This window comes from Pan paniscus, chromosome 1 (genome assembly GCF_029289425.2).
Source record: "Pan paniscus chromosome 1, NHGRI_mPanPan1-v2.0_pri, whole genome shotgun sequence".
Lineage (NCBI taxonomy): Eukaryota > Metazoa > Chordata > Mammalia > Primates > Hominidae > Pan > Pan paniscus.
In genome coordinates, this window is record NC_073249.2 from 105,840,473 (window position 1) to 105,859,157 (window position 18,685).

Sequence of the window (18,685 nt, forward strand, 5' to 3'; positions counted from 1 at the left end):
CTGCCTATGGCCATAGAAATCATACAGAGACTACATTACTGTACACACCCAGAATCAAGGCCAAAGTTCCCTACACAAACAATACCATAGATACATCTTCAGGAAAAAGTCCTCCCCTATGAAAGCAAATTCAAAAACTGGAAGAAGCAACTGTTACACCAAATGCACAGATGTCAATATAAGTACACAGGAAACATGAAACAGCAAGAAAGTATGACACTTCCAAAGGAACATAATAATTCTCCAGTAACATATCTAAGTAAAAAAAGAAATTTATAAAATCCTAAAAAAAGAATTCAAAATATTGATTTTTAAAGAGGCTCAGTGAAATACAAGAGAATCCTGAAAAATACAAAGAAATCAGAAAAACAATTCAAGGTATGAATGAGAAATTTACCAAAGAGATAGTTATCATAAAAAGAACCAACCAGAAATTATGAAACTACAGAATTCATTGAATGAAATAGAAAGTACAGTTGAAAACTTCAACAATAGACTACATCAAGGAGAAGAAAAGAGCTTCAAATTTGAAGACAGGTCTTTTGAAATAAACCAGTCAGACAAAAATAAAGAAAAAAGAATTTTAAAACATGAGCAAAGCTTACGTGACATATAGGACACCCTAAGGTGACCAAATATTCAAAATTTCAGAGTCCTAGAAGGTGAAGACAAAATGAAAGTTATTTAACAAAATAATAGATGAAAACTGTTCAAGTCTAGCAAGAAAGCTAAACATCCAGATACAAGAGGCTGAAAATTTCCCAAATAGATACAATGCAAAAAGATATTCTCCACAGCACATTACAGTTAAACTGTCAAAAGTCAAAGACAAAGAATTCTAAAAACAGCAAAAGCATCTAGTCACTTGTTGGGAACAGGCCCCCCAAAATCTGGCCATAAACTGGCCCCAAAACTGGCCATAAACAAAATCTCTGCAGCACTGTGACATCTTCATGATGGCCATGACGTCCACACTGGAAGGTTGTGGGTTTACCGTAATGAGGGCAAGGAACACCTGGCCCACCCAGGGCAGAAAACCACTTAAAGGTGTTCGTAAACCACAAACAATAGCATGAGCGACCTGTGCCTTAAGGACATGCTCCTGCTGCAGACAACTAGCCAAACCCATCCCTTTATTTCGGCCCATCCCTTTGTTTCCCATAAGGAATACTTTTGGTTCACCTATAATCTATAGAAACAATGCTCATCACTGGCTTGCTGTTAATAAATACGTGGGTAAATCTCTGTTCGAGGCTCTGATCCCTGAAGGCTGTGAGACCCCTGGTTTCCCACTCCACACCTCTATATTTCTGCGTGTGTGTCTTTAATTCCTCTAGCACTGCTGAGTTAGGGTCTCCCCAACCAAGCTGGTCTCGGCAGTCACTTATAAAGGAACTCCCATCAGACTAACAGCAGATTTTTGGCAAAAACCTTACAGTCCAGGAGAGAATGGGATGATATATTTAAAGTGCTGAAAGAAAAAAAAATGGTCAGTGAAGGATACTATAACCAGCACAGTTATCCTTCATAAGTGGAGGAGAAATAAACTCTTTCCCAGACAAGCAAAAGTTTAGGGAATTCATCACTAGATCAGTCATACAAGAAATGCTTAAGAAATTCTACACTCAGTAGTGAAAGAAATATATCTACCATCATGAAAACACAGAGATATAAAACCCACAGATAGAGTAAACTCAAAAACAAGAAAAATACTCAAACATTATCGCTATGGAAAACCACCAAACCACAGTGATAAACAATAAAAGAGAAATAAAGGAACAAAGGATACAAAAAATAACCAGAAATATATTAATAAAATGACAGAAATAAGTCCCCACATATCAATAATAACCTTGAATGTAAATGAATTAAACTTTCCACTGAAAAGATATAGACTAACTGAATGGAGAAAAAAACATGACCCAACTAAATGCTGCCTAAAAGAAATTCATCTCACACATAGACACATGTAGACTAAAAGTAAAGGAATGAAAAAAGATATCCTATACAAATGGAAACCAAAAGTGAGCAGAAGTAGCTATACTTATATCAGATAAAACAGACTTTAAGTCAAAAACAGTCAATAAAGACAAAGAAGATCACTATATAATAATAAAGGGATCAGTTAAGCAAGAAGATATATAACAATTCTAAACATATATGCATCCAACACTGGAGCACCCAGATATAAAAGCAAACATTAGATATAAAGGGAGAGATAGATTCCAATACAATGATAGTTGGGGATTTCAACACTTCATTCTCAGCATTAAACAGATCATCTAGACAGACAATTAACAGAAAAAATAATAATTTAAACTACATACTAGACCAAATGGACTGCCAGATACTTACAGAACATTTCCCCCAATAGCTACAGAATACATATTCTTCTCATCAGCACACAGAACATTCTTTCAGGATATATGATATATTAAGACACAAAACAAGTATCGAAAAATTTTTAAACATTAAAATTATATGAAGTGTCTTCTCAGACCACAGTGGAATAAAAGTAGAAATTAATAACAAGAGGAACTTTGGAAACTGAACAAATACATGGAAATTAAACAATATGCCCCTGAATGACAACTGGGCCAGGGAAGAAATAAAAAAATTTCTTGAAACAAATGAAAATAGAAACACACGCAATATACCAAAACCTGTGGGATACAGCAAAAGCAATGCTAAGAAGGAAGTTCATAGCAAATAAGTGCCTACAGCAAATAAGTAGAAAGATTTCAAATAAACAATTTTATGATGCACCTCGAGGAACTAGAAAAGCAAGGACAAACCAAATCCAAAATTAGTAGAAGGAAATAAATAATAAAGATCAAAGCAGAACTAAACACAATAGAGACTAAAAAGAAAAAAAAAACCCAAAACACCAAAGAATCAATGAAACAAAAGTTGTGTTTTTTAAAATATAAACAAAATTGATAAATCACTGGCTGGACTAACCGAGAAAACAGACAGAAGACCCAAATAAACAAAATCAGAAATGAAAAAGAAGACATTACAACTGATAAGACAGAAATACAAAAGATAATCAGAGACTTTATGAATAATGATACACTATCAAACTGGAAAAGCGAGAGTAAATGGACATATTCCTGGGACACATATAGCCTACCGAGATTGAATCAGAAATGTTAAAAGAGAAACTTCAGCCGAATTAAATTTAAAGGAGTTTAATTCAATTAATTGAACAATGAACGATTTGCAAATGAGGAAGCCTCCATAATCACAGCAGATTCAGGAGACTCCAGGGATGCCTTGTGGTCAGAACAAATTTATAGACAGAGCAGACACAGTGGCTCATGCCTGTAATCCTAGCATTTTGGGAGGCCAAGGTGGGAGGATCATTTGAGGTCAGGAGATTGAGACCAGCCTCACCAACATGGTGAAACCCCATCTCTACTAAAAAAAAAAAAAAAAAAAAAAAATTAGCTGGGCATGGTGGTGGGCACCTGTAATCCCAGCTACTCAGGAGGCTGAGGCAGGAGAATCACTTGAACCCAGGAGGCGGAGGTTGCAGTGAGCTGAGATTGTGCCACTGCACTCCAGCCTGGGCAACAGAGTGAGACTATGTCTCAAACAAACAAAAAAACAAACAAAAAAACAAAAAAACCTTACAGACACAAAAAGGGAAATGACGTACAGAAATCGGAAGTGAGGTACAGAAACACCTGGCTTGGTTAAAGGTTGGCGTTTGCCTTATTTGAACACAGTATGAACACTTAGCAGTCTATGAGTGGTTGAAATATGGCCACTGGGATTGGCCAAGACTCAGCTATTGTTCCAGGCTCATACTCCTAGTTAGGTTTTCGATCTTGTCTGCCTATTAAGCTAGGTTACAGTTCATCCATAAGGACTGAAATATAGAAGTACGGAGTCCTTCTCAGGCCATAGTTTGCTTTAACAGGAAGAAATAGAAAATCCTGAAAAGATTAATAACAAGTAATGAAGTCAAAGCAGTAATCAAAACTCTCCCAACAAAAGAAAAAGCCCTGGACTGAATGACTTCACTGCTGAATTCTACTAAACTTTAGAAAAGAAATTAACACCAATTCTCCAAACTATTTCAGAAAATTGAAAAGGAGAAGCCTCTCCCAACTAATTCTATGAATCCAGCATTACCCTGTTACCAAAACCAGACAAAGATGAAACAAAATAAAAAAAAGAAAGAAAGGACACTCTGGGCCAATATATCTGATGAATACAGATGCAAAAATCCTCAACAAAACATTAGCAAATGAATCCAAAAGCGCATTTTAAAAACCCACTATAACAAAGTGGGATTTATCCCAGGCATGCAAGTATCGTTCAACAAATGCAAATCAATAAATGTGATACATCACATCAACAGAGTGAAGGACAAAAGCCATATGATCATCTCAATAGATGCAGAAAAAGCATTTGATAAAAATTCAACATCCTTTCATGATAAAAGCTCTCAACAAAATAGGCACAGAAGGAACATGCCGCAACAAATTAAAGGCCATATATGACAAACTCACAGCTAACATTATACAGAATGGGGAAAAGCTGAAGGCCTTTCCTCTAGGAACTGGAACAAGACGAAGATGCCCACTCTCACCACTCCTATTCAGCATAGGGGTGAAAGTCCTAGCTAGAGCAATCAGACAAGAGAAAGAAATAAAAGGCACCCAAATTGGAAAAGGGAAGTCAAATTGTCCTTCTTTTCTAAAGATATGATCTTATACCTAGAAAAACATAAAGACTCCATCAAAAAACTCTTAGATATGATAAATAAATTCAGTAAAGTTGCAGAATACAAAATCAACACACAAGAATCAGCAGCATTTCTGTACAACATTAATGAACTAGCCAAGGAAGAAATCAAGAAGGCAATTCTATTTATGATAGCTACAAAAATAAATTTTAAAAAATACCTAAAAATACATTTAACCAAGAAAGTGAAAGATCTCTACAAGGAAAACTACAAACTACTGATGAAAGAAATTGAAAAGGATTGAGAAGAACAAGATAGCTGACTAGATGCAGCTAGGAAATGCCTCTCCCACTGAGAGAAACCAAAAATTGACTAATCCAACACATTTCAAACAGATCTTTTGAGAGAAAATACAGAAAGTCAATAGAGAGGCAACACAGACACTAAGGTTGAACAGGGTGGAAGCTGGGAATACTTCACAGAGTTGCTGAGCACCAGGACCAGCTCCTGGCCCTAAGCAGGTCCTAAGGAAGAGATTCAGCTACAAGAGATCCCATGACCCCCACAGACATTTTAATTTGCAGGGGAACTGCCTGGAAAGTAGGCAGAGGCAGAACTTGAACCTGTGCTAAGCCCAAAAGGTTTTGCATGGGGGACAACTGCAGCAAAATGTGACCACAGGTGTCCATCCTCCAAGGCTCTCCATTTTGCTCTGAGTGACTCTAGCCCTTGCTGACTTCCAGGCTGGGAGAGAGCAGAGCTGTCTTTCCTGCAGTACTAGGGTGCATCTGATCTGCACACCCCCCTATCCACTGGCTCCTCCTAAGGCCCCTGCCTGGCTGCTTGTGCAAGAGCGTGCACACAGCACACCCTCCACTGCCCCACCTGATTGCTTTGCTGGTGGCCTGGGAAAGATTCAGCCTCCCCCAATCCTCAGCACAGCCAGTGCTCAACCCCAAGGGGCCAAAGGACAAAGCCATGGGGCAGGTCCCAACTCCCCAGGGTTTGAGCACATAGCTCAGGGGTATCGAGCTCAGATCTGTGGCCTGAGCTCAAGCAGGTGAAGAGCCCCCACTCTCAGAACACCTCAGAAGAGTGAGGTGCAGGTTCATGTACTAGTGTGGGATTTGGGCATGCCTCCCTCCACAAAAATCAGTCTGGGAAGGGTGTACCCTGTTTAACAGCCCACAGCCTCTGCCCAGGGGAGCCCCTCAGCCCAGAACACCTAACAGCCCAGCAATCTGGGCACAGAAGGCTTGGAACAAAACTAGCTGTTTGGGCCTGCTATGGGGGCAGACACTGGAAGGAGATTCAGTCAGGGGAGCACAAGGTGGGTAGTCCCCACAGTTTTCTGCTGAGCAAAACCCCCCAGTCATGAGTCATGGGTGCTGCACCAGCTGTGCACCCATGACAACACTTCCCTGAGGATCCTCCAATCTTGACCCACTGCATCTACAGACCATCCGCAGACATACTCCATAACCCACTCTGACTATGTCAAACACAGAGGACCAGTGGATCTCGGGGGAGCTGTGGGTCTCCTGACAACCTAACCATTGACTCTGGCAACCCAAGGGAGGTGGGAGTGTAGCCTCCCAGGGGCCTTCTTGGGGCTAAGGAAATGCAGGCATGATGCCAATTATTAGAAGGTGCTCCTCCAAGGCCTAGGAACAAACTTGGGGTCGTCTCTCACGCCCGACATCTCTCCCTCCACAAAGCACTGCTGTGAATGCCCTGAAATATAAAAGAGGCACATAGCTGAGTGACGGCCTATTTGCTGGCCCTTACTCTTAAGCTCCATCTACTGGAATGCAGCCTCAATTATACCACCAATCAAAAATTCCTTTAGCACACATTGACTGTGAAACCCAGTACAGGAATCTAGCCACAACTCAATAACCCATACAGAGCCTTGGCCCTCTGAAAACACCCAGAAATGAAGCCAATCAACTATACACAATACACACCACAGTCAAAGCCTCAAGAGAACAAAAGCATATAAAAACAAAAAGCCCTATCCAAATAACAGCAACTTCAAAAGGATAAACACCAGCTCTCTCAGATAAGAAAAAATCAACACAAGAACTCCAGCAATCAAGAAGAAGGAGTGTTTCCTTACCTCCAAATGGTTGCAATGGCTCCCCAGCAATGAACCCTAACCAGATTGAAATGCGGCTGAATTGACAGATACAGAATTCAGAACCTGGATGGCAAAGAAACTCAGTGGTACTCAGGAGAAAGTTGAAACCCAATCTAATGAAGCCAATAAAGTGATACAAGAGTTGAAATAGCCATTTTAAGAAAGAACCAAACTGAACTTCTGGAATAGAAAAATTCACCGTAGGAATTTCAAAATTCAGCTAGAGGCATGAACAACAGATTAGACCAAGCTGAGGAAAGAATCTCAGAGCTTGAGGACCAGTGCTTTGGATCAACCCAGTCAGACAAAAATAAAGCAAAAATACTTTTACAAAATGAACAAAACAACTGAGAAACGTCAGATTATGTAAAGAGACCAAACCTACAACTCATTGGCATTTCTGAGAGAGAAAAAGAGAGAATAAGCAACTCAGAAAACGTTTGAGGATACGGTCCATGAAAATTTCCCTCCCCAACCTTGCTAGAGAGGTTGACATGAACTTCAAGAAATTCAAAGAACCCCTGTGAAATACTATGCAAGATGACCATCCCTAAGACACATAGTCATTGTACCTTCCAATGTGAAAGAAAAATACCTTAGGCCAGGCGTGGTGGCTCACGCCTGTAATCCCAGCACTTTGGGAGGCTGAGGCAGGTAGATCACGAGGTCAGGAGATCGAGACCATCCTGGGTAACACAGTGAAATCCCGTCTCTACTAAAAATACAAAAAATTAGCCCGGCGTGGTGGCGGGCGCCTCTAGTCCCAGCTACTCGGAAGGCTGAGGCAGGAGAATGGCGTGAACCTGGGAGGCAGAGCTTGCAGTGAGCCAAGATAGTGCCACTGCACTCCAGCCTGGGTGACAGAGTGAGACTCTGTCTCCAAAAAAAAAAAAAAAAAAAAAAATACTTTAAAGACAACTATAGAGAAGGGGCAGATCATGTACAAAAGGGAATGCTAACAGGCTGACAGCGAACTTCTCAGCAGAAACTTTGCAAGTCAAAAGAAATTGGGGGACTATTTTCAGCATCCTTAAAGAAAAGAAATTCCCATCAAGAATTTTATATTCTGCCAATCTAAGCTTCATAAGCAAAGGAGAAATAAAATCTTTTCCAGAGAAGCAAACATTAAGGGAATTTTAGGTCTTTAAGGGAGTTCTAAACATGGAAATGAAAGAATGATACCTACTACCACAAAGCACACTTAAAGACATAGCCCATAGACCCTATAAAGCAATTAACTACACAATCAAGTTTACCAAACAGCTAACAGCGTGATGACAGGATCAAAACCTCAAATATCAATATTAATATCGAATGTACATGGTCTAAACACCCCACTTAAAAGGCACGGAGTGGCAAGTTGGATAAAAAAATAAGACTCAACTGTCTGCTCTTTTCAAGAGGGTGTCTCACATGTAATGACACCCGCAGGATCAAAATAAAGGGATCTATCATGCAAACAGAAAACAAAAAATAACAGGGGTCACTATTCTTATATCATATAAAACAGACTTTAAATCAACAACAGTTAAAGAGACAAAGAAGGGCATTACATAATGATAAAAAGTTTAATTCAACAAGAAAATTTAACTATCCTCAGTGTATATGCACCCAACATTGGAGCACCCAGATTCATAAAACAAGTACTTCTAAACCTACAAAAAGACTTAGACAGTCAGATAATAATGGTGGGGGACTTCTACACCCCACTGACAGTATTAGACAGATCACTGAAGTAGAAAACTAACAAAGAAATTCTGGATTTAAACTCAACTCTTGATCAATTGGACCTAACAGACATCTATAGAATACTCCACCAACAACCACAGAATATACATTCTTCTCATATGCACATCAGCCATACTCTAAGACTGACCACATGGTCAGCCATAAAGCAAGTCTCAATAAATTTTAAGAAATGTAAATCATACCGAGCATACTCTCAAACCATGGTAAAATAAAAATAGAAATCAATACCAAGAAGATATCTCAGAACCACACAATCACATGGAAATTAAACAACTTACTCCTGAATGACAGATACTGAAATCAAGGCAGAAATAAAAAAATTCTTGGAAATTAATAAAAACAGAGACATAACACACCAAAGTCACTGAGATGCAGTAAAAGTAGCGTTAAAAGGAAAGTTTATAGCACTAAATGACTACATCAAGAAGTTAGAAAGATCTCAGGTTAACAGTCTAATATTGTACCTAGAGGAACTAGAAAACAAGAACAAACTAACCCCAAAGCAAACAGAAGAAAAGACAGAACTAAATCAGAGCAGAACTGAATGAAACTGAGGTGAAAAAAATTCATACAAAGGACCAACAAAACCAAAAGTTTGTTTTTTGAAAGGATAAACAAGATTGATAGACCACCAGCTAGATTAACAATGAAAAAAAGAGACAAGATTCAAATAAGCAAAATCAGAAATTACAAAGATGACATTACAACCAATCCCGCAGAAATACAAAAGATCTTCAGAGACTATTTGAACACCTCTATGCAAACAATCTAGAAAATATAGAAGAAATGAATAAATTCCTGGAAATACACAACCTCCCAAGATTGAACCAGGAAGAAACTGGAACAGGCCGATATTGAGTTCCAAAATTGAAGCAGTAATAAAAAACCTACCAACCAAAAAAAGCCCTGCACCAGATGGATTCACAGCTGAATTCTACCAGACATACAAAGAAGAGCTGGTACCAACCCTACAGAAACTATTCCAAAAAATCAAGGAGGAGGGACTCCTCCCTAACTCATTCTATGAAGCCAGCATCATCCTGATACCAAAATCTGGCAATGACACAATGAGAAAATAAAACTACAGGCCAATATCCCTGATGAACATAGATTCAAAAATCCTTAACAAAATACTAGCAAACCGAATCCAGCAGCACATCAAAAAGTTAATTCACCACAATCAAATAGGTTTTATTCCTGGGATGCAAGTTTGGTTCAATATACACAAATCAATAAATGTGATCCACCACATAAACAGAATTAAAAACAAAAACCATATGATCATCTCAATGGACACAAAAAGCTTTTGATAAGATCCAGCACCCTTTTATGATAAAAACTCTCAACAAACTAGGCACTGAAGGAACACACCACAAGATAATAAGAGCCATTTATGACAAACCCATGGCCAACATCATACTGAATGCACAAAAGCTGGAAGCATTCCCCTTGAGAATTGGAACAAGACAAAGATGCCCACTCTCAACACATAGTACTGAAAGTCCTAACCAGACCAATCACGCAAGAGAAAGAAATAAAAGGCATCCAACTAGGAAAAGAAATCCAACCCATCTCTCTTTACCGATGATATGATCTTATACCTAGAAAACCCTAAAGGCTCCACCAAAGGGCTCCTAGAACTAATAAACCTCTTCAGTAAAGCTTTAGGATACTTTAAATCAATGTACAAAAAAATCAGTATTATTATTATTTTTTTGATGGAGTCTCACTCTGTCACCCAGGCTGGAGTGCAGTGGTGTGATCTCGGCTTACTGCAAACTCTGCCCCCCAGGTTCAGGTGATCCTCCTGCCTCAGCCTCCTGAGAAACTGAGATTAAAGGTGCCCACCACCATGCCCAGCTAATTTTTGTATTTTTTGTAGAGACGGCGTTTCGCCATGTTGGTCAAGCTGGTCTCAAACTCCTGACCTCAAGTGATTCACCCATCTTGGCCTCCTGAAGTGCTGAGATTACAGGCGTGAGCCACTGCACCTGGCCTAAAAATCAGTAGTACTCTATATACCAATAATGTTTAAGCTAAGAGCCAAATCAAGAATGCAATCCCATTTACAATAGCCACAAAAAATACACCAAAATATATCTAGCCAAGGAGGTGAAAGATCTTTACAAAGAGAGCTATTAAACACTGCTGAAAGAAATCAGAGATGATACAAACAAATACAAAAACATTTCATGCTCATGGATTGGAAGAATCAAGATCATTAAAATGGTCATACTGCCCAAAGCAATTTATAGATTCAACACTATTCCTATCAAACTACCAACATCATTTTTCACAGAATTAGAAAAAAGTATTCTAACATTCATATGGAACCAAAAAAAGAGCCTGAATAGCCAAAGCAATCCAAAGCAAAAGGAACAAAGCCAGAGGCATCATATTACCTGACTTCAAGGTAATATACTACAAGGCTACGGTAACCAAAACAGCATGGTACTGGTACGAAAACAGACACATAGACCAATGGAACAGAATAGAGAACCCAGAAATAAAGCTGCACACCTACAGCCATCAGCTCTTCAACAAAGTCAACAAAAACAAGCAATGGTGAAAGGACTCCCTATTCAATAAATGGTTTTGGGATAACTGGCTATCCATATGCAAAGAATGAAACTGGACCTCTACCCATCACCATATACGAAAATTAACTTATGATGGATTAAAGACTTAAATGTGAGACCTCAAACTATAAAAATCCTAGAAGGAAACCTAGGAAATATCCTTCTCAACACTGGTCTTGGCAAATAATGTATGGCTAAGTCCTCAAAAGCAATCGCAACAAAAACAAAAATTGATAAGTGGGACCTAGTTAAAGAGCATCTGCACAGCAAAAGAAACTTTCAACAGAGTAAACAGACAACCTACAGAATAGGAGAAATTATTTGCAAACTATGCATCCAACAAAAATCTAATATCCAGAATCTAATAGGAACTTAAACAAATCAACAAGCAAAAAGCAAATAACCCCACTGAAAAGTGGGCAAAGGACATGAACAGGCACTTCTTAAAAGAAGACATACACATGGCCAACAGACATATTAAAAAATGCTCATCATCACTAATCATCAGAGAAATGCAAATCAAAGCCGCAATGAAATACCATCTCACATCAGTCAGAGTGGCTTTTATTACAAAGTAAAAAAATAACAGATTTTGGTGGTGCTGCAGAGAAAAGGGAATGCTTGTACACTGTTGGTAGGAATGTAAATTAGTTCAGTCACTGTGGAAAGAAGTTTGGAGATTTCTCAAAGAATTAAAAATAGAACAATTATTCAATCCAGCAATCTCATTACTGGGTACATACCCAAGGGAAAATAAATAGTTCTACCAAAAAGACACATGCACGCATATGTTCACTGCAGACATATTCATAATAGCAAAGACATGGAATCAACCCAGATGTCCATCAATGGTGGACTGGTTAAAGAAAATGTGGTACATATACACTGTGGAATACTACACAGCCACAAGAAAGAATGATTTGATAGCACAATAGGGGAACTATTAGTCAATAATAATTTACTTGTACACTTGAAAATAACCAAAAGAGTGTAACTGGATTGTTTGTAACACAAAGGATAAATGCTTGAGGGGACAGATACCAAATTTTCAATGATGTGATTATTATGTATTGCATGCCTGTACCAAAATATCTATGTACCCCATAAATATATATGCCTACTATGTATCACAAAAATTAAAAATAAAAAATGTAAAAAAGAGGTAAACGAAGAAGAAGAAGAAGAAATAACAAAATTATGTCTTTTGTAGCAAGATGGATGGAGCTGGAGGCCATTATCCTGAGTGAACTAATGCAGAAAGAGAAAATCAAATACTGCATGTTCTTGTCTATAAGTGGGAGCTAAACATTGGGTACACATGGACATAAAGATGGGAACAATAGACACTGGGGACTACTAGATTGGGGAGAGAGGGAGGGAGGCCAAGGCTGAAAAACTGCGTATTGAGTAATATGCTTGATACCTGGGTGACAAGCTTCAATCGTACTCCAAACCTCAGCAGCACACAATATACCTTTGTAACAAACCTGCATATGGACCCCCATATATAAAAGTTGAGAAAAAAGCCAAAAACAAAAAAGAAATTGAAAAGCACACAAACAAAGGGTAAGACATCCCATGTGCATGGATTGGAAGAATTAATATCACTAAAATGACTATACTTCCCAAGTAAATCTACAGATTCACTGCAATTCTTGTCAAAATACCAACATCAATTTTCCAGAATTAGAATGAACAATCCTAAAATTCATATGGAACCAAAAAAAAAAAAAAAGCCTGAATAGCCAAAGCAATCCTGAGCAAAAAGAACAAAACTGGAGGCATCACAGTATCTGACTTCAAAATATATTACAAGGCTATAACAACCAGAACAGCATGGTATTAGTATAAAAAGAGACACATAGACAATGGAACAGAGAATCCAGAAATACATTCAAGTATTTACAGCCAATTGATTTTTGACAAAAGTGCCAGTAATATACACTGAGGAAAGGACACCCTCTTCAATAAATGATGCTGAGAAAATTGGATATTTATATGCAGAAGAATGAAATTTCACTCCTAACTCTCACCATATACAAAAATTAAAGACTTCAATGTAAGACTTCAAATTATAAAACGATCAGAAGAAAATACAGGGAAAACACTTCAGGATGTTGGTCTAGCAAAGATTTTATGGCCAAGACCTCAAAAACACAGACAAAATATACAAATGGGACTACGTTAAACCAAAGAGATTCTGCACAGCAAAGGAAACCATCAACAGAGTGAAGAGACCACCTGTTGAATGGGAGAACATATTTGCAAGCTATTCATCCAACAAGAGACTAATATCCAGAATACACAAGGAACTCAAACAACTCAACAGTAAAAACAAAAACAAATAATCTCATTAAAAGGTAGGCAAAGGACATGAATAGACATTTCTCAAAAGATGTACAAGGGCCAACAGGTATATGAAAAAATGCTCAACATTACTAATCATCAGAGAAATGCAAATCAAACCACAGTGAGATATCATCTTACCCCAGTTAGAATGGCTATTATTAGAAAAAGTAACAGATGCTGCTGAGGATGTGGAGAAAAGAGAACTCTTATACACTGTTGGTAGGTATGTAAATTAGTATAGTCATTATGAGAAACAGTATAGATATGTCTCAAAAAACTAGAAATGGGCTGGGTGTGATGGCCTATAATCATGCCTATAATCCCAGCACTTTGGGAGGCTGAAGTGGGAGGATCACTTGAGTCCAGGAGTTGGGAGACCAGCCCAGGCAACATAGGGAGACCCTGTCAGTACAAAAAAAATTAAGTTAAATTAAATTAAAAAACTAAAAGTAGAACGACCATATGATCCAGCAATCCCATTACTGGGTATTTATCCAAAGGAAAATAAATCAGTGTATCAGAGGGTTACCCGCACAAACATGTTTATTGCAGCACTATTCACAATAGCATAGATATGGAATCAACCTAAGTGTCCATCAGCAGACGAATGGTTAAAGAAAATGTGGTATATATACACAGTGGAATACTACTCCGCCATAAAAAGAATGAAATCCTGTCATTTGCAGCAACATGGATGGAACTAGAGGTCATGATGTTATGTGAAATAAGACAGGCACAAAAAGACAGATATCATATGTTCTGACTCATGTGGGAGCTAAAAAAGTTGATCTCATGGAGGTGGAAGGCAGAATGATGGACACCAGAGGCAAGGAAGGGCATGCGGGTGGGAGGGGGTAAGAAGAGAGGTCGGTTAAAAGGTACAAACATACCATTAGATAGAAGTTATAAGTTACAATGTTCCATGACAGAGAAGAGTAATTAGCAACAATGTGTTATATATTAAATACTTGAAAGTAGCTAGAAGAGAGGACTTGAAATGTTCTTAATGCCTAGAAATGATTAATGCTAGGCCAGGAATGGTGGCTCACACCTGTAAACCCAGAATATTGGGAGGCCAAGGTGGGCGGATCACCTGAAGTCAGGCGTTCCAGATCAGCCTGGCCAACATGGTGACACCCTGTCTCACTATTACAAAAAATACAAAAATTAGCTGGGCGTGATGGCACGCACCTGTAATCCCAGCTACTTGGGAGGCTGAGGCAGCAGAATCGCTTGAATCAGGGAGGTGGAGGTTGCAGTGAGCCAAGATCGCGCCACTGCACCCCAACCTGGGTGACACAGCGAGACATCGTCTTAAAAAAAAATAAAATAAAATAAAAAAAGGATTAATCCTCAAGGTGATGGATATCCCAAATGCCCTGCCTTGATCATTACACATTCTATTCATATAACAAACCAAGCAAATCTAGCTTTGCTGTTTACAGCAGTGCATCTCTGAGCAAGTCACTTAGTCTCTCTGAATGTTGACCTTCTGGTCTGTAAAATCAGGAAAATACAAGGATTGGGAAAATGTATGTAAGGCATTTGGTATACATAGGCACCCAATAAATGGTTGCTATTTTTCAAAAATCACATCACTCATTTGTTTCCATTTTATTGTAAAAATTTTCAAACACATAGCAAAGTAGAAAGAATTTTACCATGAATAGCTACACACTAACCACCTAGATTCTACCATTAGCATTTTACTAAAATTGCTTCTTCACTTATCTATCCATCTCTCCATTCTTCTATCTACCCATTAATCTATCTTATTTTAGTGATTCATTTTAAAGTAGATTGCAGGCGTCAGTACGTTTTCCCCTAAATACTGCAGCATGCATATCAAACTAGAGTTCAGTATTTGGTTAGCTTCTTCATTTGATGTAAACTTTAGATACAATGAAATGCATGAATCTTAAGAATACATTTGCTGAGTTTTGACAAGTGTAAACACCTGTGTAATCCAAACACCCATCGAGATATATACATTTGTATCACCACCGAAAGTTCCCTCATGCATATACATTTGTATCACCACCGAAAGTTCCCTCATGCTGCTATAGTAAGATGTCCTAGACTGGGTAAAAAGGAAGAAAGAAAGAATGTTCCCTCATGATCCTTCCCAGTCCTTTCCTCTTTCACCCTAGAAGTGACCATTGTTCCGATTCTTTTTCCCTCTATAAAGTACTTATTATGGAACGTCATATAAGTAGGATCACATGCAGGACAGTTGTTCAGGTGGCCTCAGACTGAGCCAGTTATTCTCCTTTTCTTGCTTGTAGTGCTCAAGGATAACTGTAGAATATGCTGGAAATGCAACATCTTGAGATAAGGGGAAGCTGGCCAGAACAACCTGGGGTTTGTGCCTGTTCCCCACTACCCAGAAACAGGATTCCTTCAATACTTTAGCCCAGTGTGTTACAGTACCCCGAGTCTAAAACCCAGAGCATGCTGCTTGCCGCCTTCAGCTGCAGTGCAAGTGAGGTATTCACAGTCAAACTCATCCACCCCAGGCAGTTTTCTGAGCCTTGCGGGACTGGGTCACAACAAATCCTAGGCTTCTGTTATCCCTTGCTGCTTATCTGTAAGGAATAAACCCACTTCATGTAACTCGTATGTGTGGCTCTTCTGTCTTACCAGACTCAGACAAGCAGTGTGCAGTGAACTTACTTTTCATGATATAGTCTGTACTCTTATGTAAGGCTCCTTTCACTCAGCATGTTTTTGAAACTCATGTGATTAGTGGTCCATTTTTTTTTTTATTGCTGATTAGTATTCTATTGTATGAACATACCACCCTTTGTTTGGCCATTATCTTGCTATTCATTTTTAATAAATACTGGTTACCTTCCTTCTTTCCTTATAGTGGATCATCATGAACAATATCAACTGCCATGGAACTCAACCAGAAGTGAATTGGCAACCCTGAGAAAAAACACTGAGCTGGTGGGAGAGGATGCTCCTTATACTGTAAGATCTCCAGTTAGTTCTTTAGATATAGCATGATCAGAGATAGATTAGATTTTAATTTCCTCCAGGGAGATCCCTCACTTTGTCTTATTTTTATTCAGTGCATTTCCCCAGCTTCCTCCACCATGAAATGACTTGGAGCCAATTAAGAGCCTTCTGCTTCCTCATCAGTAATATTTATGACTATGGAAATATTTATGATGCATGGAGAGAGCTTGGGTCAGGTAGGAGACCAAGCTTTTGCTGTCCTTGTAAATGGGATTTGTCTCCTGCTTGTTTTTGCCAGAGCTGTAAAATGGAAGAGTGCACATAGTATAGTTTAAGGTTGCTTTTTTTTTTCATCTACGCTTAGCATTCAGGCTGTGGATTATTACTGACCTTTGTACTTGGAATGAAGGAGGCATTTTGGTTTTCTGGAGACTTTGGTAGTGTCAACCCCTTTTTCTGGGCCTGCCATCAAACACCCTATCCAGGCTAGAGCTATAACATGCTAGGGGAAGGCCTTTTTTAATCCAGTAAAAAAATTTCTGCAATCTGTATGAGGCTCAGGAGGTGCTGGAAGCCACCTAAATACATAAATGTGGAAGGGCCAGAGTCATTTTGTGTTTCTGGTAAAATTGCCAAGGAAGCAATTCTTTCACCCCAGTATCCATTTTTCTTTACTCTCCCTGCATGCCTTTATTCCCATCTCTCACGAATTTCCTTTCTCCTTCCAAGTCTAAGGCCTCCACCTGGACTGGGAACCCATCCTCTGCTACCCAGACCTGGCCAATCTCTGTTAAGAACTCCATTGTAAATGTGGCTTCTCCCTTCCCCCTTCCCCCACTGTCCCCAAACACTGTTTCCATCTCTCCTATAATATTAACATATATGTATAAAAATAAATATTTGTATCAAGAACACATTTATACAAACAGATCTATTTAGGAATGCCTCCTATGTGCCAAGTCGCCCTTTCACATGACTGCCGTCTTCTCTTCGCTTCTGCAATTCTCGAAACCTGCACTCTCTGCCATAGTTTCCCCACTTCTTAGTCCTTCACAGCCTTGTCCATTCTTACCACTCTACTGAGAGAGTCCCAAAGGTTGCCATCGGCTTCTCAGCTGGCAGACAGGGCAGGCTCTCCTCAGTCCTGCCTCCTTCTGGTCCTGATAACCAGTCCCCTCCCTGTCACCTTCTGAGATGCAGCAACGTCCCATCACTTCCCACAACCCTACCATTCTGCCTTTTCCTGTATTGGATTTTATTTTCCTCCCACATCCTAAAGGTGGTCATTTCTCAAAGTGATGTCCTTGAACTGATGTCATCCCTTCTCCTACCATAATTTCAGCTCTCCCTGTGGGCAGCTGCATCCCGAGTCTGTGTCTAGCTCTAACCTCCCCTTGGATTTCAGACCCTAATTCCAAGTTGCTTTCTAGACACCTCTTCCTGAGTCACTTCACCCCTAAAACCAACCTTCTCTCCTACGTGAAGAGTTATAAAACATGGCTTCTGCCCCCGGGAGCTCATAACTTAGTCAGAGAGACACACATGCAGATTTTGAAATGTTCTGAGAGCTAATTAACATGAAAGGTGATGTTATAATGAGAGTCATGCCACATGACAAAATGTTAAGGAGTGGCGCTAATCACACTGTTCTTACTCACAGTAGAGAGAAGTTGAGGGCTCCATTGCCCAGGAATGGTCTTAGAGAACCTGGGTCCCATCAGTGAGGAGGAACAGAAAGGGGTGTGTATTCCAGACATGCAGGGTAAGGAAGGACCTTTCAAAGAACATTCTTTTAACCTACATTCAGCCACACCGGGCATGATGCTTCTTGACCTGAGGTAGAACTGCTCCCTTAGGGAGATTTTGGAGGCCCTTTTGTTGTTAATTGTTACAATGACTGGGGGATGCTAGCAGCATTTAGCGCCTGGAACTCAGAAATGATAAATGTCCTGCAATGAGCGGGTTAGTCCCATGTCCAGCGAGTAGTGCCTAGGTTGAAAAACAACACATGTGGGGTAATGGGACATTGACTCTTCCCTGTCGTCTCCATGCTCCCAAGAACTCCATTCTGGCTTGTGAAAAACTAGTAATGGAATTACTCGTATATGAAAATAACTAATGCCTGATAGACAAACCAAACTGTTGCCTAGGGCACCAGCAAACAGAGAGAAAGAAGGGTAAGTTCAGCTGTAATGAGCTTATTCACGATTT